The following is a 23,784-nucleotide window of genomic DNA, read 5'->3' as shown; positions in this document are numbered from 1 at the left end:
TATCATGTCATAATTTATTCCTGGCAGTTTGACTGACCATCAGAATTTGTGATGACCCTACCCATGTTTGATCTATCCTTTGTAAGGTTTTTTTTAGTGTGGAGTATATTTATGGGAAGATTGATTGAGAAAAGGACTGTTTTCTGACTCGAAACATTGCAGATATTGTCCTCCAATTACTTTATGTTGTTACATGGCCATGTGAGTCTGCCTGTGATGGAATAAAATGCTTTTATTGATTTTCTAGTGCAGCCTATTTGCTTTGATTATTACTTAATAGATATAGCTTGACATCCTGCAATAGAAGGAGTTTGAGGTGCCAAGAAAGTTAACTACTTCATGGTTAAGATAAGCCAAGTTTTTAACCGATACACAACCAAATCATTACACTGACTAGTATGACTTTTTTTTTTAAAGTAAATCTAGGCATAATTTCATCCAGCCTGGGCTATCTTTCTGCTCACTGGTCAGTTAAGGAAGAATGCTAGATATGCACACAGACAGACTGGCAGAGACAGACATACAGTACTTACACAGCCTCCCAGTATTCCTTTACACATACTTACCTATCAGAGAAAACAGACCTTCATTATTATTATTATTACCAGTTATTTATATAGCACACACATATTCCACAGCGCTGTACAGAGACTATTTGCCCATTCACATCAGTCCCTGCCCCAGTGGAGCTTACAATCTATATTCCCTATCACATGTACACACAGACACATTTACGCTAGGGTTAATTTTTGTTGGAAGCCAATTAACCTACCTGTGTATTTTTGGATTGTGGGAGGAGACTGGAGTACCCGGAGGAAACCCACGCAAGTACGGGGAGAATATACAAACTCCGCCCAGTTAGGGCCGTGGTGGGAATAAAACCCATGACCTCAGTGCTGTGAGGCAGTAATGCTAACCATTACACCATCCGTACTGCCTTCTCATTCTAACACTATAAACAGTAGATATGAAATGTACACTGTAAGTGTAACACAGCCCTTGTCCATCTGTAAACTGACTGTTGCAGATGTCAGTTCATTTGCAATATACTGGACCTGGGGCATGATTCAGTCATGGACACAGGGCCCGATTCAGACCTGATCGCTGTTGTGCGAAATCGCATTGCGACCGATTATCGAATGACTGCACATGTGTATACACCACATTGCACAAGTGCAACACCAAACAGTGAAAGAATGGTGAGAAAATTTAAATCGCTAGGAGTATGCAAGGAGATTGACAGGAAGCTAAGATTTGGGGGTGGTAACTGGCCATTTCCTGGGAGTGTCTGGAAAAACGCAGGTGTTCCCAAGTGTTTTCTGGGAGGGTGTGTAACGTCAGCTTCGGCCCAGAATAGCCTGATTCTATCGCACTGTGGGGGTCATTCCAAGTTGATCGCTAGCTGCCGTTGTTCACAGCGCAGCGATCAGGCTAAAAATCGAATTTCTGCGCATGCGTATGGACTGCAATGCACAGACGCGTCGTACAGGTACAATGAGCATCGTGGGTTTGCACAGAGTCTAACGAAGATTCCAGTCGCACGGCCGAACGCAGGAAGATCGACATGAAGTGGACGTTTCTGGGTGGCAACTGACCGTTTTCAGGGAGTGCTAAGAAAAAAGCAGACATGTCTGGAAAAACGCAGGCGTGGCTGGGTGAATGCTGGGCGAGTGTGTGATGTCAAAAGCCGTCCTTCCGTCGTTAGAATCAACGCACACGAAGAGTAACTACAGGGCTGGTCTTGTTTTGCACAAAAAGATTTTGCAGGCGCTCTGCTGCACAAGCGTTCGCACTTCTGCAAAGTGAAAATACACTCCCCAGTGGGCGGCGTCAATGCGTTTGCACAGCTGCTAAAAACTGCTAGCGAGCGATCAACTCAGAATGACCCCCTGTAGGAGTAAGTCCTGGGCTATGCACAGACTGCACAGACTGCACAGACTGGAAAAATCATTCAATGGTGAATGAGTTGAGAACGGATTTGCAGCTGTCCGTTGTCTTGCACGGGACGGGTTTTCACTCTCTATGGGCGACGACTGATTGCAGCTCTCTGCAAATTTGCAGAGGAGCAATTAGGTCTGAATTAGGCCCACAGTGTGGATCGGTGCTGTGTCTTCCATCGCAGAGGATCAGAGTACATATGCTACTGCTGCAGGTAATATCATCATAAAGACTCTCACTGCCAGCTTTCAGTGCTGCTGCCAAGGGCAGACGATGCAGCATCAGAGCCACAGCACTAACATTAGCTGGCACATCGGACATCTGAGTGACCATTAGGTTACTCATGATGTCCATCAAAACTAGATATGAGCGGGTTCCCGCCTGACTTGATGATGTCATCAAGGCAAAACTTCATCATCCCGCTGTCAGATTCTCGCAGGTTTTGAATTCTATATAAATCCCCGATGATCTGCACCATCTTCACTCTGATATTGTTGAGTGTACTGGACAGACGTGTCTATCTCAGTAGTGTGTCTGCCTGGCATGGCTTGGGGCAGGTGTTCTGTCTGCTATATCTAAAAGGGGTGCTCTCTCTGCTTTATTTGAAAGGGGTGCTCTGTCTGCTCTATCAGTCCAGGGGTACCCTGTCTGCTGTATCAGTCCAGGGGTGCCCTGTCTGCCGTTTAAGTCCAGGGGTGCCCATCTGCCATATCAGTCCAGGGGTGCCCTGTTTGCCATATCAGTCCAGGCGTGTCCTGTCTGCCATATCATTCCAGTGGTGTCCTGTCTGCCATATCATTCCAGGGGTGCTGATATGTGCTGTATCAATCCAGGGATACCCTGTCTGCAGTATAAGTCCGGGGGGGCCCTGTCTGCCATATCAGTGCAGTTAAGTCTTCCGTATCAGCCCAGGGGTGCTGCTAAGTCTGCTGTAAAAGTCCAGGGGTAACCTGTCTGCTGTATCAGTCCAGGGGTGCCCTGTCTATCATATCAGTCCAGTTAAGTCTTCTGTATCAGTCAAGGGGTGCTGCTAAGTCTGCTGTAAAAGTCCAGGGGTACCCTGTCTGCTGTATTAGCCCAGGAGTGCCCTGTCTGCTGTATCAGTCCAGGGGTGCCCATGTGCCATATAAGTCCAGGGGTGCCCTGTCTGCCATATCAGTCCAGGGGTGTCCTGTCTGCCATATCATTCCAGGGGTGTCCTGTCTGCCATATCAGTCCAGGGGTGCTGCTAAGTTTGCTGTATCAGTCCAGGGGTACCCTGTCTGCAGTATAAGTCCAGGGGTGCCCTGTCTGCCATATCAGTCCAGTTAAGTCTTCCATATTATTCCAGGGGTGCTGCTAAGTCTGCTGTAAAAGTCCAGGGGTGCCCTGTCTGCTGTAGAAGTCCAGGGGTGCCCTGTCTGCTGTATAAGTCCTGGGGTGCCCTGTCTGCCATATTAGTCCAGTTAAGTCTTCCGTATCAGTCAAGGGGTGCTGCTAAGTCTGCAATAAAAGTCCAGGGGTGCCCTGTCTGCTGTATAAGTCCAGGGGTCCCCTGGCTGCTGAATAAGTCTAGAGGTACCCTGTCTGCTGTATCAGCAGGGGGTGCTCTGTCTGCTGTATCTGAAAGGGGTGATCTATCTGTCCATCCAGGGGCCCTGCCCCAGTGTAAAATTAAAATAATTAAAGCTAAGTAAAATTGCATAAATATATATATATATATATATATATATATATATACATATTTGTGCTGTACCCCAGTGTACTATGCAATTTTTATTTTATTTTCATAAGTACTGTGACACTGCCGATCAGACCGCAGCATTATATTTCCTATTCATGCACGTATTGTGCAATGCTGCCAGTAAAGTCAATCGCAGTGTGTAATTATTATTATATACATTTCTGACTCATTTGTGTGACACTGTCGGTGAAGTCAACTGCAGTGTGCAATTATATATATATATATATATATATTTATTTCTGACTAATTTGTGCAACGCTCTCGGTGAAGGTCAACCCCACTTTATGTTGATAGAAGTGGAGGCTACTACTTGTGCTGAAGCTGCTGCCACTAGTCATAACATTGACAATGCAAGTCCGTCAACGTCATCTGCTAGAACAGATACCCAGGAGCATAGAGGGCTTTGGCCAGGGTATGTAAAATCATTTAATTTTAGAGGGTAAAGAAAAAAAAATCAAAAGGAACATTAGCTGCAGAGGCAGTAAGAGAAGCTGCGCTTTCAGAATCAGAACCATCAGACATTCTTGAGGAACGTTCAGGGGTGTCCACGTCAGCTGACATTTTTCACACTGTCCTCATAGAGAAGCCTCTTTCACCTCCTTCCACCATTTCTGAACCATCTACACATGTGGGGAGCAGTACAAGTAAAGATGGTGATGAATCTGATGAGGCGGGTGATAAATCTGATGAGGAGGATATAATACAAATTCAGGATTTGTGTGTGGAAGTAGGACAGGATGAGGGGGGTATGTGTGTACTCTCTGAAAGTGAGGATGTTGATGATGATTATGTTGTATGTGTAAATCAGCCACCATTGGCTGCAGTTGTTGACCGTGATAAAAAGAAAGCCATTACGATGCCTGGGCATAAGACCAAAAAAGCCACCTCTTGGGTGCGGGATTATTTTTACTCCAATCCTGACAATGTTTATGAAAGCATCTGCTCCATTCGTGAGGCCAAATTTAGTAGAGGCAGGTAAGTTAGCCATCTAGGCACCTCCTCCATGTTACGTCATTTGCGGCAAATACATTTATTGGACAAGATTATAATGCAATTAACACCTCATCATCAACATCCTCACAGTAATTCTTAACGGAGGAAGTCCTTCTAAAAAATTGTTTTGTGGGGGCCCAAACAAACCAATAATTTCAGCCACAAGTGGCAATCCATGTTGCTGAAACAATTGGTTTGTTAAACGTTACATGTCCTGTTTAATATATACAACATAAAGGTGAGTGGGAGGGCCCAAGAACAATTCCAGCTTACACCATATTTCTTTGCATTATGTGCTCTGTCTGCCACTACAGTGCCACTACTTGTTGTGCCAGGTGTTTTGTGCCACCTACGTCTGTTGCTTAGCTTAGTCATCCAGCTACCTCAGGGCAACCTTTTGGCCTAAACTGGATAAAAAACAATATTGTAAGCTTGAAGTGTTCAAAGTAGTCAGGAAATGAGTGGAAATGAAGGTTAAAAATACTGTAGGAACAAAAACACCCCTAAATTCTGTGATTTTAGCTGTTTTTATGATTTCAAAAAAATAATTGAACCAAAACACACAAGGGCGGTTTTGGCAAAACCAAAACACAAAAAACAAACAAAACCAAAACACAAAAAATGGGCAGGCGCACATCTAGTCAAAATTATGCGCTGGGGCCATTGAAACTGAAGCCACAGGCTTCAGCATGCCCATAAAATGGGATTTGCAAGCTTCCGTTTTCTGCAACGCCCGCACACCCTGTAAAGCCTGCATTCTGCTTTATTAAAGCTGCAGTAAGAGAGCAATGTGACTGCATTTCCAATGCATGTGCAGTCCTCTAAACATCAGCCAACTCTGTATAACTCTGTAAACATTAGAGCAGCATCCATCTCTAAAACATCCATTTGGTCCATGAGGCATGCAATCTTGCACTTGGTCAAGAAAAGAGGTGTTTATCATCACAGTGGCGAGATGCTGGAGATCAGAAGTAATTAACTCAGACCCAACCTTCTCTTGCATGCAAGTTTTCCTTTATAGCATAAATAAACTGTAAATGCTGACTTTATTAGCTGGTAACAGGGGTCACCCGGAGGTTCGACGATTATATATAAAATATATAAATTCAGGGGCTCTAATGAGTGTTTAAACCACCATTCTCCCAAAACCAATCAGTCAATCGCCCAAAACCAATCAGGTACAGTAAAAGCAAAAGAGGAATGAATACAGCGCTAGAATATTATATATTCACAATAATAAAGTTATTTTAATACACTATTAAAATACAGACATTCATTGTACATAATAAAACACTTATAAAATGATGTGAATGCAACAAATTAAAAAAAGTGCCTATGGATGAGTGGTGCTGGATAAAGTCCCAAGCAGGGTAAGTGACTATTTTTCAATAACAGGCTTATATAATCCGTTCATTCATCCAGTTTATGCATTAATTACCACCTCTGTGGTCCAGAGATTAGGTCCCAATTGGCAGTGGTTCCAGATAGCAACAGGATCCAACGCACTATTTAATTGGGGTGTCCTTTGTCCACAGTTGGTCCTGTGAAGTTGTTTATTTGAGTAAAAAGCCGATTGTTACAAAGTCCAACAAAAATTGGAGGAGCTCCTTCCAAAATGATCCCCCAGGTTGGGGGAAATTTTAAGATTCAACAGAAATAAGAGATGTTGCTTTTATTTCCAAATATAGTAATTGTTCTAACAAAATTAAACATAATTACTATATTCTCAAGTATGATACTGTCCTTAAGGATCTTATCCCTCCAAACCCCAGCTTTTTATTCAGGAAAAACAGGTATTTAAAAACTATTTTGGCTCCAAGTTTTGTAAAAACAGTGGAAAATTCAGATCTATAGTAAGGAATTCCAACACATGGTTACATGCTAAACAAAACTGCGGGTTGGATCACATAAGCACACTTACTATTCCACTAGCATTTCATGGTTGTTGTCACTTCCAAGACTGCCCTTAGAAAATGACTAACTCCTCACTTTGTATGGTACAAGCGTTTGCCCCCACAAATGCTTCCCTATTGACCAACAAATTCATCAACTTCCTATGAAAACCTGGCATATTTTCATAAAGGTAGGCATGTGAAGCCACAAAACAACACTTTCATTATGAGATTACAGTACACATTTACTAAATGAGCTTTAATGTGTCTGTCTTCACCACCCTTTCCTTGGGCCTTATTCAGCTTCATTTGCAAACTTGCAAATTTGCAAATTGGCCGATTATTCGATGAATGCACATGCACTGTGATCACATAACACATGAATGAAGGACAAAATGCTTTCACAGTGCGACGCAGGCACAGCAAAGTGTGATCGCATGGCAATTGCCATAAAGTGATCATTTGTGGGAAGTTACATGGTGTTTGTGGCAAGTGTTTGGGAAAACGCATGCGTGTCATGGCCATTTTCGGAGCGTGCATCTGATGTCAGCTGCAATTGCTGTGATTAAAAACATGGCGCTGCTGCGGCTGCAGCCACGCAAATCTTGTGTATGCATGGTTCAACCGAAATTGTCTATTGTACTCGATTTCTGTGTATGCATCATAATTATGCGAATGCATACGCAAATTTGCGATGCATCGGTGGGCGTCTCTTACCTTTCCGCGGGACTCTTCACATGCGTTTTTTAGCAGAAGCAGAAAAATTGCAGTTTCTGTCTCAGTAGCGATCCAAGCTGAATAAGGCCCTCTGTCCACCAAGTTCCAAATTCCAATTCCTGCCAAATATATTTGTACCTTTTGCAGTGTACACTGCTGTATACTAAATGACATGTAGCTTTGTCTAGTGCAGTGCCTGTTGCGTTGTACAAATTAGCAGTCACTGTTCTGCACGTTTTACAATTGTACACTTGGCAGTAGTCATTGTTTACTCAAACAATACCCAACTATTAGTTTATATACTTTTCCTCATTAAAGTACTTTTATGTGTTCATAAAAGTATATTTAGAGTGATGCAAATAAAATAACTGATATCAAATACATTTTCTAACAGCCTGTAAGTTAAAGTTCTCCCAAATATTCCACTGGGAAGTAAAGCTAATAAATAAATGTAGTGTTAAACACACTGAGAAAGGGAACACAATATAGTTGAACAACAGTCCCACATACTGTATTTCTTATGGTTCAAGTCATCAAAAATGGCCCATTAAAAATGCATGACTTCTGTGCCTGACTCCTCATATTTAATTCTCTTTCATCATCTTGCAATTGTTTCTTTCATTGGTAGCCAATTTGCCTAGTGCAATAAACTGTACCAGCAAATTCCTGCCCTAGGTAAACAAAGAAAATTAATTACTTGAAAATATGTCCCACACAAGAATGTTTCCTTTGAGTATCATGCACTTGAAATAACTTTTAACCAACAAAGTACAACTATATTGAAATGTTTTTATTTTGTTTGCACATACTTTAAGAGATGTTAAAACTTGACAAACATTTAACACAAATTTTCCTTTGCAATACCTAAACTTCCTATTGGCTAATGTCAGACACCAATTCTACAACAGGTGAATAAAGGCAAAAACATATCTTCAATAAAGACACTGAGGCATATTGATGGGGAATAGGGTCAGCTATATTTTATTATTTACTAAAAAGGAAGAAAAGTTATGGTGGCAAACAATGAATGTCCCTACACACAGTATCACTATCCTGCCTACATAACCCAATAAAAGGTGTAGATGGAACTAACTGTCAACCCATCACCAACAACTCAAGGTACAGATGGAGCAGCGCTCATCTGAGGTGGCTCCATCGCAAACGTGCACTCCCGGCGTGACTAGGCAATCCGTTCACCTAGTCACGCCGGGAGTGCACAGAGACGCTCCCAATCAGAGCGTCTCTGTCCGGGCACATGGACGGAGACACTCCATTCAAGTGAATCGGGCGCGTCTCCATCGTGGGTGCGCGCGTCTGGCCGTCTGTATACACTGCTTTGTGGCAATGTTTTATAGATGTGCTATAAACTGGTGTATGTTTGTGCCGCTGCTCTGTTGCTTAGAAACCGGACAGCTAGCTGCAGCCTTTGGCCTAAACTGGATGATAACAATATTGTGAGCTGTGAGGTGGTCAAAATTGACTGTAAATGACTGGAAATTAATTTTGTTGCGGTTAATAATACTGTAGGAACAAAAAAAGGCTCATATTATTTTAGCAGCTTTTATCAATTTTTGAAAAACAAAAACACAGTTCCAAAACGCGTGAGGACAGTTTTGGCAAAACCAAAACACAACATTAATACAGATCCAAAACCAAAACATGAGGGTCAGCACACATCTCTAGTTTATTAGGTCAGCATGGTTCTTGGCAGAATAGGCCATTATTCATATTATTTTCTCTTTACTGTATATTGTAATTTGTAGTATATGATGTTTTGTTGAGAAATCTGTTTAAGTACATGTACTCAATAGCGTAGCTACCATAGGTGTAGGGAGTGCAGCTGCTATGGAGCCCAGAACTGAGAGGGGCCCATTTTCTCTGTCAAAGTTACATGTGTTGTATACATTTTTCATTGGAGGGCATTATAATGTTACATAATATGAACTATGGCATGGTAATGTGACACAATATGAAATGGAGGCACTATACGTAGTGTTGGATAATATGAACTGGAGAAAATGTAATGGGCATAATATGAAATGGGGACACTATATATATCATAATGAGAATTGGGGGTACTGTGTTGCATAATGTGTACTGGCAGCTCTACAACAAGACATAAAATAAACTCGGACACTACTATGGGACATAGCATAACATTAACTAAGGTACTACTATGGTTTAGAAAATAACCAAGGGCACTATTATGGGGCATAAAATTAACAGCTGCTGTGGAGAGGTGTCTCTCTAGAACAGAGGTTCCCAAACACGGTCCTCAATGGTCCAAGTTTTTAGGATAACCATGCTTAAGGGACAGGTGACTTAATTAGTACCTCAGTCAATTTGATTTAAACATCTGTACTCAGCCATGGTTATCCTTAATCTTGGACTGTTTGGGTGTCTTCAGGACCTTGTTTGGGAACCTCTGCTCTAGAAGCATTGGGACAGGGGCCCCTTCAAAATGTTGCTATGGGGCCAACAAATTTCGGGCAATGCCCCTGCATGTACTGTACATATTTATAAATATAAGAAAAAGTCTATAGTTGATGCAAAAATGTAATGTTCCTGTTTGGCTAGTAAAGAATTGGAGAGATTTAGAAAAGTTAAAGTGGTTCTGTAGACAAAGCAGCAAGTGAGATCTCTAACCTATACAACAATATATACTGATATATGAGCTCATTTATTTTACCCACGTAGACTAAAAGATACAGATTTGAGACCTATAAACAGCTCTTTCCAGCCTCTTTACCTAACTCATTTCCCAACTTAATAGAAAAGTTTGAGCATACCATGTACTTTCAATGTGTGCAATTTTTCTGCTAAATTTTAAATTGGGTTGTCTTCTTTACATTGTAGTCCAGTGATTTATGACCGCCCTCTCATACCTTCACTTCTGGATGGAATTTGTAAAGGGTACAAAACTCTTAGATAACCAGTGTCCTCAACTGATTAAGGATTTCAGATGATTTGTTCTTTTATACGGGAACGTCACAGAACAGAGCAAAAGAAGAAATGACATATTTTAAGACCCTAATACCTGCTGCTTCATGCGTTGCAGATAGGTATTAAATCCTCCCAGGATCTCATTTATACAATTAAACAGAAAAGTACCAGAGTGTTTACTTTTGTCTGATCTGATAAAACAAATTTACTTCGGTGAAAATAAATATAAAATAGGATTAACAGAAGTCTGTGCGGGATTTCGAAAGCTCAGTGAGTGAAATTGATATCTGTTTAACATAGCTGACTTTTTGTGATGTATTTTTTTTTTAAGACATTCAGGTACGCAATGTAACAAGGACACACCAGAAGACTGTGCTGATTAATTTGATATGACACTTGTATATTGTGCTTGACTTAGGGCCTAATTCAGACCTGGTCACATGCAGGCTATTTTTTGCACTGCTGCGACCAGGTAATCGCCACCTGCAGGGGGAGGGGGTTAGGGCTTTGCAGGGGTGCGATGGGCTGTGCAGTGAGCTGCACAAGCAAAAGTTTCTGCAGTTTCTGCACAGCCCAGGACTTACTCAGATGCTGCGACGATCCGGGCTGGCTGTGACATCCGGAATCATCCTCCGGAACGACTGGGCACGCCTGCGTTTTTCTGGACACTCCCAGAAAATGGTGAGTTGCCTCCCAGGAACGCCTTCTGCCTGTCAATCTTCTAGCGATCGCCGGAGCGATTGCTTTCTTCGTTAGCTCCGTTGCTGCCTGGCGACCCCCGTCGCCGTCTAGTGACGCACCTGCACATTGCGACCCGTGCGCATGCGAAGTACAGACCCGATCGCACAGCTGCAAAAAAATACAGCGTGCAATTGGGTCTGAATAACCCCCATAGTCTGTATATGGAGCAGAACAGAACCTGTATTGGAAAAAAGCTGCGGCTGCTACACTGTATCATTTTGTATACAGTTAGTTGCACACAGATATACATGTGTCATATATCAAATTAATCAGCAGTCTCCTTGTGCATTCTGGTCACATTTTGTAGTGACTAAAGCTGGATATATACCTGCAGATATATTGGCCATCTGCTGTGCTGCACAGCAGATGCAATATATTTGTGAAAGACGTCATTCACAGACATATTGCTTGTACACACTTGCAGATCAGCAAAAGTTATATTGGGCCTAATTCAGATCTGATTGCAGCAGCAAAATTGTTAGCTAATGGACAAAACCACGGGGGTCATTCTGAGTTGATCGCTCGCTAGAAGTTTTGTGCAGCCGTGCAAACGCTAAGCCGCCACCCTCTGGGAGTGTATTTTAGCTTAGCAGAAGTGTGAACTAAAGGATCGCAGAGCAGCTACAAAATAATTTTGTGCAGTTTAAGAGTAGCTCCAGACCTACTCCTAGCTTGCGATCACTTCAGACTATTCAGTTCCTGTTTTGACGTCACAAACACGCCCTGCGTCCGGCCAGCCACGCCTGCGTTTTTATCTGGCACACTTGCGTTTGTCCGCACACTCCCTGAAAATGGTCAGTTGACACCCATAAACGCCCACTTCCTGTCAATCACTCTGCGGCCAGCAGTGCGACTGAAAAGCCTTGCTAGACCTTGTGTGAAACTACATAGTTCGTTGTAATAGTACGATGCGCATGTGCATTGCTCTGCATACGCATGCGCAGAAGTGCCGATTTTTTTGCCCGATCGCGGTGCTGCGACCGAAATCTGCTAGCGAACAACTCGGAATGACCCCCCATGTGCAGTGCAGGAGGGGAGGGGGGACAGATATAACATGTGCAGGGAGAGTTAGATTTGGGTGGGGTGTGTTCAAACTGAAATCTAAATTGCAGTGTAAAAATAAAGCAGCCAGTATTTACCCTGCACAGAAACAATATAACCCACCCAAATCTAACTCTCTCTTCACATTTTTTATTTATTTATTACCAGTTATTTATATAACGCACACATATTCCACAGCGCTTTACAGAGAGTATTTGGCCATTCACATCAGTCCCTGCCCCAGTGGAGCTTACAATCTATATTCCCTACCACACATACACGCACACACATTCACGCTAAGGTTAATTTGTATGGAGCCAATTAACCTACCAGTATATTTTTGGATTGTGGGAGGAAACCGGAGTACCCGGAGGAAACCCAGGCATATCTACCCCACCTGCACTCTACATGGTTTTGCCCATTATCTAACAAAGTTGCTGCTGCGATCAGATCTGAATTAGGCCCATTGTCAAACCAATGAATTAGCCAATATACAGTATCTGCCAGTGTGTACCCAGCATAAGACACAGTTTTACCCCCCCCCCCCCCCAAAAAAAAAAAAAAAAAAAAAAAAAAGTGGCTGGTGTGAGAAGATTCTCATAAGAATGGGTTTTCGGCATGACTGCAGTAAAGGTGCATGAAGACATATCTGCACAGTGGAAGTACAAATCTGTTACAAAAAATTGCTACAGTATGTTGGAAACTTATTTTAATAGCAAAATTGATGCATTGAATATGTACAATTGCAATTTTTAAATATAAATGACTATTGTACTATTAATGTAAAGCCCTGTAAATAACAGACATTGAGGACCAAGGACTCGATTCAGTCTCGCTAATATATATATATATATATTTTTTTTTTTTTTTCTTTTTTCTTTTTAGAGGGTAGGCGGCACTCAGGAATATAGACGCAGACACCAGCAGATATAAATTGATATATAACTACTGGTGTGTCTGCGTCTATATTCCTGAGTGCCGCCTTCCATCTACTATATGTTGGATCCAAGGCTGGGATACATAGGAGAGCACAAGGGACACTATTCACAGGAGCTGGACTGCTGCCTGTTAGTATGTGTGTGTGTGTGTATATACATATATATATATATATATATATATATATCAGAAGCTCACTGCCGGCTATCCTTAGTGAATTAGACAATTGCTCATGTGTCCGAACAAGGAAATTCATGTACATATACAGGAAATGAATGGCACTGAGAGTCTCTTTAAAGTAGGAAAAACTTGTATTATGATAGATCTACGTTTCGAAACTCCCGCTCCGTCAATAGGATCATACAATAATAAGGTCCTGACGACAGAGCGGGAGATCTGAAACGTTGACAAGAATATGGTCCTGACGACGAAGCTCCGAAACGTAGATCTATCATAATACAATTTTTTTCTACTTTAAAGAGATTCTCAGTGCCGTTACTTTTCTGTATATATATATATATATATATATACACTAGTGATGAGCGGGTTCGGATCCTCGGAATCCGACCCGCCCGAACTTCAACTTTTTTTTACACGGGTCCGAGCGACTCGGATCCTCCCGCCTTGCTCGGTTAACCCGAGCGCGCCCGAACGTCATCATCCCGCTGTCGGATTCTCGCGAGACTCGGATTCTATATAAGGAGCCGCGCGTCGCCGCCATTTTCACACGTGCATTGAGATTGATAGGGAGAGGACGTGGCTGGCATCCTCTCCGAGTCCGTTGTATTATATTAGAACTTAGTTAGTTATAATTGTGGGGAGGATTGGGGACGGGGAGCAGCTGTTAGGGAGTACAGTGCAGGGTTTTGAGTTTAATCCGTTGTTTCTCTGCCTGAAAAAAAAACGCTCCACCATATCTGTGCTCACTCAGTGTGCTGCACTGCTGCATGATATATCTGTGCTGAGTGCACTGCTCACACTGCCTAATTGTGGGGACTGGGGAGCAGTTATAGCAGGAGTACAGTGCACAGTTTTGCTGACAGTGACCACCAGTCCAGTATACGTTTGTCTGCCTGAAAAACACTGTGGTGTTTTTCTTTTTCTTTCTTCATGCTAGTATGTTTAGCAGTCTGCTGACACTGCAGTGTCCACCAGGTCCGTTATACAGTATATTATATATATAATTAAGCACTAAGCAGCAGTACGGTAGGCCACGGCTGTACCTACCTCTGTGTCGACTCGTCACTCGTCGTCCATAAGTATAAGTAATACTATCCATCCATCTACATTGTATACCTGTGGTGTTTTTTTTTTATTTCTTCATACTAGTTTAGCAGTCAGGCTGCTGACACTGTCCACCAGGTCCGTTATACAGTATATTATATTTATATATAAGCACTAAGCAGCAGTACGGTAGGCCACGGCTGTACCTACCTCTGTGTCGTCACTCGTCCATAAGTATAAGTAATACTATACTATCCATCCATCTACATTGTATACCTGTGGTGTTTTTTTTTTCTTTCTTCATACTAGTTTAGCAGTCTGCTGACACTGTCCACCAGGTCCGTTATACACACAGTATATTATATATATATAAGCACTAAGCAGCAGTACGGTAGGCCACGGCTGTACCTACCTCTGTGTCGTCAGTGCACTCGTCGTCCATAAGTATAAGTAATACTATACTATCCATCCATCTACATTGTATACCTGTGGTGGTTTTTTTTTCTTTCTTCATACTAGTTTAGCAGTCTGCTGACACTGTCCACCAGGTCCGTTATACAGTATATTATATTTATATATAAGCACTAAGCAGCAGTACGGTAGGCCACGGCTGTACCTACCTCTGTGTCGTCAGTGCACTCGTCGTCCATAAGTATAAGTAATACTATACTATCCATCCATCTACATTGTATACCTGTGGTGGTTTTTTTTTCTTTCTTCATACTAGTTTAGCAGTCTGCTGACACTGTCCACCAGGTCCGTTATGCAGTATATTATATTTATATATAAGCACTAAGCAGCAGTACGGTAGGCCCCGGCTGTACCTACCTCTGTGTCGTCACTCGTCGTCCATAAGTATAAGTAATACTATACTATCCATCCATCTACATTGTATACCTGTGGTGTTTTTTTTTTCTTTCTTCATACTAGTTTAGCAGTCTGCTGCTGACACTGTCCACCAGGTCCGTTATACAGTATATTATATTTATATATAAGCACTAAGCAGCAGTACGGTAGGCCACGGCTGTACCTACCTCTGTGTCGTCACTCGTCGTCCATAAGTATAAGTAATACTATACTATCCATCCATCTACATTGTATACCTGTGGTGTTTTTTTTCTTTCTTCATACTAGTTTAGCAGTCTGCTGCTGACACTGTCCACCAGGTCCGTTATACAGTATATTATATTTATATATAAGCACTAAGCAGCAGTACGGTAGGACACGGCTGTACCTACCTCTGTGTCGTCACTCGTCGTCCATAAGTATAAGTAATACTATACTATCCATCCATCTACATTGTATACCTGTGGTGTTTTTTTTTTCTTTCTTCATACTAGTTTAGCAGTCTGCTGCTGACACTGTCCACCAGGTCCGTTATACAGTATATTATATTTATATATAAGCACTAAGCAGCAGTACGGTAGGCCACGGCTGTACCTACCTCTGTGTCGTCACTCGTCGTCCATAAGTATAAGTAATACTATACTATCCATCCATCTACATTGTATACCTGTGGTGGCTTTTAGTTGTGCGCAAAATATGAAGAACAAAAATGTGGAGGTTAAAAAAATAGGGAAAGATCAAGATCCACTTCCACCTCATGCTGAAGCTGCTGCCACTAGTCATGGCCGAGACGATGAAATGCCATCAACGTCGTCTGCCAAGGCCGATGCCCAATGTCATAGTACAGAGCATGTAAAATCCAAAACACAAAAGATCAATAAAAAAATGACCCAAAAATCAAAATTAAAAGCGTCTGAGGAGAAGCGTAAACTTGCCAATATGCCATTTACGACACGGAGTGGCAAGGAACGGCTGAGGCCCTGGCCTATGTTCATGGCTAGTGGTTCAGCTTCACATGAGGATGGAAGCACTCATCCTCTCGCTAGAAAAAAGAAAAGACTTGCGGCAAAAGCACAGCAAAGAACTGTGCGTTCTTCGAAATCCCAAATCCCAAAGGAGAGTCCAATTGTGTCGGTTGCGATGCCTGACCTTCCCAACACTGGACGGGAAGAGCTTGCGCCTTCCACCATTTGCACGCCCCCTGCAAGTGTTGAAAGGAGCACCCGCAGTCCAGTTCCTGATAGTGAAATTGAAGATGTCAGTGTTGAAGTACACCAGGATGAGGATATGGGTGTTGCTGGCGCTGGGGAGGAAATTGACAAGGAGGATTCTGATGGTGAGGTGGTTTGTTTAAGTCAGGCACCCGGGGAGACACCTGTTGTCCGTGGGAGGAATATGGCCATTGACATGCCTGGTGAAAATACCAAAAAAATCAGCTCTTCAGTGTGGAAGTATTTCAACAGAAATGCGGACAACAGGTGTCAAGCCGTGTGTTGCCTTTGTCAAGCTGTAATAAGTAGGGGTAAGGACGTTAACCACCTCGGAACATCCTCCCTTATACGTCACCTGCAGCGCATTCATAATAAGTCAGTGACAAGTTCAAAAACTTTGGGCGACAGCGGAAGCAGTCCACTGACCAGTAAATCCCTTCCTCTTGTAACCAAGCTCGCGCAAACCACACCACCAACTCCCTCAGTGTCAATTTCCTCCTTACCCAGGAAAGCCAATAGTCCTGCAGGCCATGTCACTGGCAAGTCTGACGAGTCCTCTCCTGCCTGGGATTCCTCCGATGCATCCTTGAGTGTACCGCCTACTGCTGCTGGCGCTGCTGTTGTTGCTGCTGGGAGTCGATCGTCATCCCAGAGGGGAAGTCGGAAGACCACTTGTACTACTTCCAGTAAGCAATTGACTGTCCAACAGTCCTTTTCGAGGAAGATGAAATATCACAGCAGTCATCCTGTTGCAAAGCCGATAACTGAGGCCTTGACAACTATGTTGGTGTTAGACGTGCGTCCGGTATCCGCCGTTAGTTCACAGGGAACTAGACAATTTCTTGAGGTAGTGTGCCCCCGTTACCAAATACCATCTAGGTTCCACTTCTCTAGGCAGGCGATACCGAGAATGTACACGGACGTCAGAAAAAGACTCACCAGTGTCCTAAAAAATGCAGTTGTACCCAATGTCCACTTAACCACGGACATGTGGACAAGTGGAGCAGGGCAGACTCAGGACTACATGACTGTGACAGCCCACTGGGTAGATGTATTGCCTCCCGCTGCAAGAACAGCAGCGGCGGCACCAGTAGCAGCATCTCGCAAACGCCAACTCGTTCCTAGGCAGGCTACGCTTTGTATCACCGCTTTCCAGAATAGGCACACAGCTGAAAACCTCTTACGGCAACTGAGGAAGATCATCGCAGAATGGCTTACCCCAATTGGACTCTCCTGGGGATTTGTGACATCGGACAATGCCAGCAATATTGTGAGTGCATTACATCTGGGCAAATTCCAGCACGTCCCATGTTTTGCACATACCTTGAATTTGGTGGTGCAGAATTATTTAAAAAACGACAGGGGCGTGCAAGAGATGCTGTCGGTGGCCCGAAGAATTGTGGGACACTTTCGGCGTACAGGCACCGCGTACAGAAGACTGGAGCACCACCAAAAACACCTGAACCTGCCCTGCCATCATCTGAAGCAAGAGGTGGTAACGAGGTGGAATTCAACCCTCTATATGCTTCAGAGGATGGAGGAGCAGCAAAAGGCCATTCAAGCCTATACATCTGGCCATGATATAGGCAAAGGAGGTGGAATGCACCTGTCTCAAGCGCAGTGGAGAATGATTTCAACGTTGTGCAAGGTTCTGCAACCTTTTGAACTTGCCACACGTGAAGTCAGTTCAGACACTGCCAGCCTGAGTCAGGTCATTCCCCTCATCAGGCTTTTGCAGAAGAAGCTGGAGGCATTGAAGGAGGAGCTAAAACAGAGCGATTCCGCTAGGCATGTGGGACTTGTGGATGGAGCCCTTCATTCGCTTAACCAGGATTCACGTGTGGTCACTCTGTTGAAATCAGAGCACTACATTTTGGCCACCGTGCTCGATCCTAGATTTAAAACCTACCTTGGATCTCTCTTTACGGCAGACACAAGTCTGCAGAGGTTCAAAGACCTGCTGGTGACAAAATTGTCAAGTCAAGCGGAACGCGACCCGTCAACATCTCCTCCTTCACATTCTCCCGCAACTGGGGGTGCGAGGAAAAGGCTACGAATTCCGAGCCCACCCGCTGGCGGTGATGCAGGGCAGTATGGAGCGACTGCTGATGCTGACATCTGGTCCGGACTGAAGGACCTGCCAACGATTACTGACAAGTCGTCTACTGTCACTGCATATGATTCTCTCACCATTGAAAGAATGGTGGAGGATTATATGAGTGACCGCATCCAAGTAGGCACGTCAGACAAGTCCGTACGTATACTGGCAGGAAAAAGAGGCAATTTGGAGGCCCTTGCACAAACTGGCTTTATTCTACCTAAGTTGCCCTCCCTCCAGTGTGTACTCTGAAAGAGTGTTTAGTGCAGCCGCTCACCTTGTCAGCAATCGGCGTACGAGGTTACTTCCAGAAAATGTGGAGAAGATGATGTTCATTAAAATGAATTATAATCAATTCCTCCATGGAGACATTCACCAGCAGCAATTGCCTCCAGAAAGTACACGAGGACCTGAGATGGTGGATTCCAGTGGGGATGAATTAATAATCTGTGAGGAGGGGGATGTACACAGTGAAAGGGGTGATGAATCGGACGATGATGATGAGGTGGACATCTTGCCTCCGTAGAGCCAGTTTGTGCAAGGAGAGATTGATTGCTTCTTTTTTGGTGGGGGCCCAAACCAACCAGTCATTTCAGTCACAGTCGTGTGGCAGACCCTGTCGCTGAAATGATGGGTTCGTTAAAGTGTGCATGTCCTGTTTTTACAACATAAGGGTGGGTGGGAGAGCCCAAGGACAATTCCATCTTGCACCTCTTTTTTCTTTCATTTTTCTTTGTGTCATGTGCTGTTTGTGGAGTATTTTTTTGAAGGGCCATCCTCCGTGACACTGCAGTGCCACTCCTAGATGGGCCAGGTGTTTGTGTCGGCCACTAGGGTCGCTTAGCTTAGTCACACAGCTACCTCATTGCGCCTCTTTTTTTCTTTGCGTCATGTGCTGTTTGGGGAGTATTTTTTTGAAGGGCCATCCTGCGTGACACTGCAGTGCCACTCCTAGATGGGCCAGGTGTTTGTGTCGGCCACTAGGGTCGCTTAGCTTAGCCATCCAGCGACCTCGGTGCAAATTTTAGGACTAAAAATAATATTGTGAGGTGTGAGGTGTTCAGAATAGACTGAAAATTAGTGGAAATTATGGTTATTGAGGTTAATAATACTATGTGATCAAAATGACCCCCAAATTCTATGATTTAAGCTGTTTTTTAGGGTCTTTTGAAAAAAACACCCGAATCCAAAACACACCCGAATCCGACAAAAAAAATTCGGTGAGGTTTTGCCAAAACGCGTCCGAACCCAAAACACGGCCACGGAACCGAACCCAAAACCAAAACACAAAACCCGAAAAATTTCAGGTGCACATCACTAATATACACACACATACACTTTTTTAAATTACAATTTTACCATCAATATATATCTTTCCTTTGAATTTGGTATTTGCAAGTATTTATTACAAAAAATAAAAAAATCCTGTACCTTCAGTATGTGTACTTCCTAAAACTTAATTTCCTGCTATGTTAGGTATCATTTATGGGGTCACAAATAACTGAAAATGATGGCGTAAAAGACCTCAGTCCATTATATTTAATAGAAATGAGCCTGTTCTGCCTTAGAAGGAGCACAAGATAGGGAACAGTGTTACAGATCATTCATGGAGTGGATGAAGTATGAAATAAGCTACACGGTGGATGATCAACTCACAGGTAGAGCAGTTTGTGAGACACAGTAATTCAGACCACTTTGTCTAGCACGCATCAGACCACCACAGGAAGGTACAATATAAGAGCACAACGTATATTTTCAATGCCTTTAATCTGCAGCCATGAGATGCAAGGATGCATTTGACTACAACAGCCAGAGGTGTTGCCATGTAGAACAACTGGTGTTCCAGGTTTACAGGAAAAAACCAAATGTAATGTATTTTTCTCCAGGTTGCGAGCAAGATAATGGCAGATAATTAAACATACTCAAGATCCCTCAGGGATGTATGTATTACTAAATGTTGTTTCAGCCAGCTAACACGCTTCTTGCAAAGAAACACTTGCTAAATTCAATAGATGATTTCTCTGGAAAAAAAAAAAGCAACACATTTATATTCATTGAAAGGCATGATAAAATGCCAATAGGACAATACCATGCTTATAATGTGCTGTGCAGAAAGCATTTCAAATCTCCGAGGTCTGCTATTTGTTCGTGTTGTTATTTTAAATATATTTTACTGTGTACCCAAAGGTTTTACCTTAGTAGAACCAAAATGGGTATCGTAAAACTGTAAAGGCTTATTATCTGCATCTAATGTACAGTCATTCAGCATTAATGTTTGCAGAGGAATTATACTGTGTGTGTATTCTTATAATCCACCAGTGTGTATTTGCTAAAAGTCTAAAGACAATAATTCGAAGGAAAAATTACTGCTTTTCTTATGTATTGATATAGTTTACTTTTAGGACTCCCAACATTATCATTAACCCATGATTATTTTTAAAAATTGTGTCAGTGTTCTTCACAAAATACTGTTCCAAACTGAATGTACTGTATATACTGTATTTAGTAGAACACGGTTGTCAAGTGTGTATCTACGGAGGAGGGGACCGGTGTGCAGTCTCCGTGTGTGGGCCCCCACCTCCTCCGTAGCAGGCAGCGCAGTTTGTGCTCTGAGCACTAGAGAGACTCTAGCACAGTGCCAGAGACAACAGCGCTTGAGCAGGTGTCCAGGAAAATGGCGCGGTGTCCATTTTTCCGTGGTCCTGCACAAGTACTTTAGACTCTGGCACGGTGCCAGAGTCTCTCTAGTGCTCAGAGCACTAACTGCTCTGCCGGCTATGGAGGAGGAGGGGGCCCACATGCGGAGACGCCGATGGACACAAGAAAGGTAAGTATAGATGAAATGAGTGCAGTGTGTGCGGTGTGGGCCCCCTCTGGACCCAGGGGCCCGTGTGCCACGCACACACTGCACCTATTATAGATGCGCCACTGATGGTTGTAACATACCCTTCTCCTCACAATTTTGATGATATAGGAATGGACTATAGTATAATATTCACAGATATACCTTGTATAAAAGAGCCCCAAATAACATTAGGGTATAGCTAGATAGATAGATAGATAGATAGATAGATAGATAGATAGATAGATAGATAGATAGATAGACACAAAGGGGACATATAATTAAGTGCATCAAAGAAATTAAACCTTTAATCCACATTATTAGCCATGTGTAGATATCAAGATAAAAGTGAGCATTTCACAATTCCTGTATACACTGCCAGTGGCACACGCATGGGGAGTGTTTCTGAGTACACAGAACCTCCCACCTCTAATGGACCAAATTTTACTTTTTATAACAGAACCAACAGCCACGGTCCAAGGGCCTAATTCAGACCTGGTCGCACACAGGCTATTTTTTGCACTGCTGCGACCAGGTAATCGCCACCCACAGCTGAGGGGGTAATCGCTGTGCAGGGCTGAAAATGCTTGTGCACAGAGCTGCACAAACAAAAAGTTTGTGCAGTCTCTGCACAGCTAAAGACTTACCCGCTGCGATGATCTTTCCTGGAGCTGACGTCAGGATCCCTCCCTGAAAACAGCCGGGCACGCCTGCGTGTTCCTCGACACTCCCAGAAAACGGTGAGTTGACACCCCCGGATGGACTCTTCCTGTCAATCTTGTTTTCGATGCTGCCAGCCAGTGACGCGCCTGTGCATTGCAGCCCCCACGCATGCGCTGTTCAGACCCAGTCGACGGCGTGCGATTGGGTCTGAATGACCCCCCCATGATTTAAGCCCAGTACCTTGCAACATTTTGACAACGGACATGCAAATCATATCGCGACGGATGGGGCCTAGTGATGCAATGCACCCAGCAAATTCCCCATCAGCAATCTACTGGTGGGTCTGCAGCTGCTGCATCTGTCAGACCCATATATACTGGTAATAGTATCTCCCCCTATCACAGCATGGTCTTGACCATGGTCTCACCACAGCAGTCCCAATCCCATCCCCTTTCTTTGCTCCCATACTTATCCCGGCACCCTGACCTTCTCTACTAAGGCTTTCCTGTATGCCTTGCAGTGGGAGCCATTGGTGTTCATGCCAGGAGTATAGCCAAAACTTTGTGGGCCCCATAGCAACATTTTGAATGGGCCCTTGTCATAGTAACATGGTAACATAGGGGGTCATTCAGAGTTGATTGCTCGCTAGCAGTTTTTTGCAGTTCTGCGATCGCATAGTCGCCATCCATTGGGGAGTATATTTTATCTTTGCAAGTGTGCGATTACATGTGCCGCCGAGCTGTACTAAAAAATATTGTGCAGTTTCTGAGTAGCCCAGGACTTACTCAGCCGCTGCGATCACTTCAGCCTGTCCGGGACCGGAACTGACGTCAGACACCCACCCTGCAAATGCTTGGGAATGCCTGTGTTTCTCCAAACACTCCCAGAAAACGGTCAGTTGCACCCACAAACGCCTTCTTCCTGTCAATCTCCTTGCGATCGACCGTGCGAATGGATTCTTCGTACAAACCCATCGCAGAGCAACAAACCGCATTGTACCACTGTGACGCACCTGCGCACTGCGGTGCATAATCATGCGCAGTTCTTACCTGATCACAGCGCTGTGTCACGATCCGGGTATCTGGACGCCATTACCTGCCGTTTAGGTGTCTTCTGAGACTGGCCCAGCGTTCCAAATCCGGATCTCATCTGTGTCAACACTCTGCACATCCATCCTGTCATTCTGAGACACTACCACAGCGGCGCCATGTTTGAATCCAACATGGCGTCTCCCGTCCTCCGCGGCCTCCGCCGCCGTTACTGTGTTATTGCTGCGGGTTCTCAGAGTAATTTATCATGCCTCCCGCAGTCTCCGCTGTTCTTCATGTGTCCCAGCATGTAACTGTTATATAGCGTCTCCTGCCCTCCGCGGCCGGCGCCGCCATTATCACTATGTTTGCACATTTCATTCCAAACCAGGTTTTCCCTCCAGGTTCAAGCATGGGCGCAGCCATGTTGGATTTGATCACATGCTCCAATTCCTCCAATCCACCATCTCTGGAATCTGCATAATTGCCTAGCCAATGCCTGCATAGCAGCAGGTATAAGTATCCTGTGTCTGGGCCAGATAGATGTCAGTGCTTTGAATGTCATACCTTGTTCCAGTCTCTCTTTCCTGTGGCTTGTTTCTCCAGGTTCCAGCTCCTGTCTCCAGCATCCACAAAGAGACCCGCACCTGCTTTCCATCCTGCGGTGCAGCCTGACTTTGCAATCCTCTGTGGCTGATCCAGCTTTCAGCTATTACTTCGTTTGCTTCCAGCTTCCAAGCTTTCAGCTATTAACCCATCTGTTTCCAGCAACCTGCTTCCAACAGAATTCAGTCTCCTTAAAGAGCCGGTGTTCTCCCAGCGGATTTCTACTTACCAGCAGTATCCACTACCACCGGTAACCACTCTTCATTTCTTCTGTTTCCACGCACCCTGGCATCTTTCAGTTTTAACTCCGTGTCTCCACCATCTGGCTGGTTCCGTCCAGTG

Source organism: Pseudophryne corroboree, chromosome 2 (genome assembly GCF_028390025.1).
Source record: "Pseudophryne corroboree isolate aPseCor3 chromosome 2, aPseCor3.hap2, whole genome shotgun sequence".
Lineage (NCBI taxonomy): Eukaryota > Metazoa > Chordata > Amphibia > Anura > Myobatrachidae > Pseudophryne > Pseudophryne corroboree.
The sequence above is the reverse complement of the archived record's forward strand: the minus strand, read 5'-3'. Positions refer to the sequence as shown.